Source organism: Panthera pardus, unplaced genomic scaffold (assembly GCF_024362965.1).
Source record: "Panthera pardus isolate Hobbes unplaced genomic scaffold, ASM2436296v1 HiC_scaffold_3, whole genome shotgun sequence".
Lineage (NCBI taxonomy): Eukaryota > Metazoa > Chordata > Mammalia > Carnivora > Felidae > Panthera > Panthera pardus.
The window spans coordinates 51,928,160-51,930,138 of record NW_026526876.1 but is presented as its reverse complement, the minus strand read 5'-3'; the positions used below and the strand labels follow the sequence as shown (position 1 = coordinate 51,930,138).

At 48.9% G+C, this 1,979-nt stretch overlaps 1 long non-coding RNA gene across 1 annotated transcript; it reads right to left on the bottom strand.

Moving 5' to 3' along the window:
* Positions 1-224: 224 nt before the first annotated feature.
* On the bottom strand, positions 225-1,979 carry LOC128774215 (uncharacterized). The gene is made up of 2 exons (XR_008418697.1): positions 1,558-1,979; positions 225-1,308 (listed from the first exon to the last, which is right to left on the bottom strand). It is a non-coding gene; the product is annotated as an uncharacterized LOC128774215 (long non-coding RNA).

Genomic DNA, 1,979 nt, shown 5'->3' with positions numbered 1-1,979 from the left:
ATTTTTGAGAGTGAGAGAGACAGAGCGCAAGCAGGGGAGGGGCAGAGAAAGAGAGGGAGACACAGAACCCAAAGCAGGCTCCAGGTTCCAAGCTGTCAGCACAGAGCCTGACGTGAGACTTGAACCCACGAACTGCGAGATCATGACCTGAGCTGAAGTCAGAAGCTTAATCAACTGAGCCACCCAGGCACCCCTAAAAGAACAGATTTTTGTTGTCATTGCTGTTGTTGTTTTGGCATGGTGTCTTTATTTTTTTTTTTAATTTTTTAATGTTTATTTATTTTTGAGTGAGAAAGAGACAGAGTGCGAGAAAGGGAGGAACAGAGAGAGAGGGAGACACAGGATCCAAAGCAGGCTCCAGGCTCTGAGCTGTCAGTACAGAGCCCAAAGCGGGGCTCGAACCCACAAACCATGAGATCATGACCTGAGCCGAAGTCAGAAGCTTAACCGACTGAGCCACCCAAGCACCCCAAGAACAGATTCTAAGTTATCTTCCCCAAAGACTCTAGTTCAATGTGTTAGAGGGAGGGGGAGAGGGGGACTTGGGACCCCTATTCTACTTCCTACATTTGCTTCAGCTCTGGATTGCCCCGCACTGGCTATGTATTCCCAGGAAAATTGCTTAATTTCGCTGGTAAGGTGGAGATCAACATACCTGCCACTAGCCAATGATGTGAGATCCTGGGTCAATGGCACTGTAACAGAGGCGTGTGGGTATGTGTTCATCCTAGTTCAGAGGCATGTCTGCACAGAGAGGCAGCTCTCACTTTCACGAGCTTTGTCCCACAAAAGGAAAGCATTTAGCTTCTCTAAACCGCCATTCTTTTATCTTTCTAATGAGCAGCTTAGGAGCACTTATCTCAGATGTTGATCAGGAGGATAAATTGGAGAAGGCACACAAACTCTGTACTCCCTGGCTTGGAGAACAAATACGACAGAAACAACCATCACTGTTTGTTATTTACCGCACAGCAGCTGCAATGCTGAACCCTGCAGGAAAATGAGTTTGTAGAATGTTTCTTCCAAGGGAGTTCCAAGCAACTTTGGGAAAGGCCGGTAGCACATGCCAGCTGTTTCCCTTCTGTAGAGAGAGAACCAAGGCCCTGGGATTGAGAGAGAATATAGCAGAAGATGTGGGCTCTGGGACACAGAGGCCTCTCATACCCTGCATGGCCTGAAGGATTTCGCTGCTGTCCTTGGGCCTCAGTTTTTCCATCGGAGAAAGGAGAGGATAGAAGACAAGGTGTTCTCGGGTCCTATTTAATTCCTCCTCCAGTTGTGTGGTCTCAGATGAAATCCAAGTCCGAGCTATAAAAGAAAGCGGAGAGCCTGGATTCCCAGGTTGCACAGTAACCTAATCACTCTTGCTCCTTAGGGACCAGGATGGGAGCCAGGGGCTCCGTTTCCATGACAGGGGACTCATCTCCCGCCAGAGTCATTCCTGATCACACCCTTCCATCCATGCACCAGCAACAATGTGAATCGCATCTGCCTTGGGTAAGTGCTGGCCAGGAGATCATCGAGAGAGAACACGGAAGGAAAACAGACAGCACCTACCTGCAGAAGGCAGCTGAGCCAGCCTGAAGAGCTGCTGACCGCAGATGGCGGAAGAGATTGGGTTAAGGAATTTCACACAGAAGCTCCCCAGAGACCGTGACGTTGGCATCTGGGAGAGGATACCGCAAAATGAAAATAACAGACGACGGCCTGGCATCACTGAACACTTGCCCAGCTGTGACACTGGCATCACGCATTTGTCCTCTGGGACCTCCTCCCTCTACCTGGCATTCCTCATGGTTCCTTTTCCATAACACAGGCATTTCTGGCAAAGTTTGCCCACAGCAACATGTCTCCGTTTGGAACCATGAGTCAGTTTGGGGGAGGAATTATGAGAATTCCATTGTCTTAGACTTTGAGTCCCTTCCCAGCAGCTTCTTTTGAAGTCCCTTTGAAAAAAGTCATGACTGGTAAACTTACTC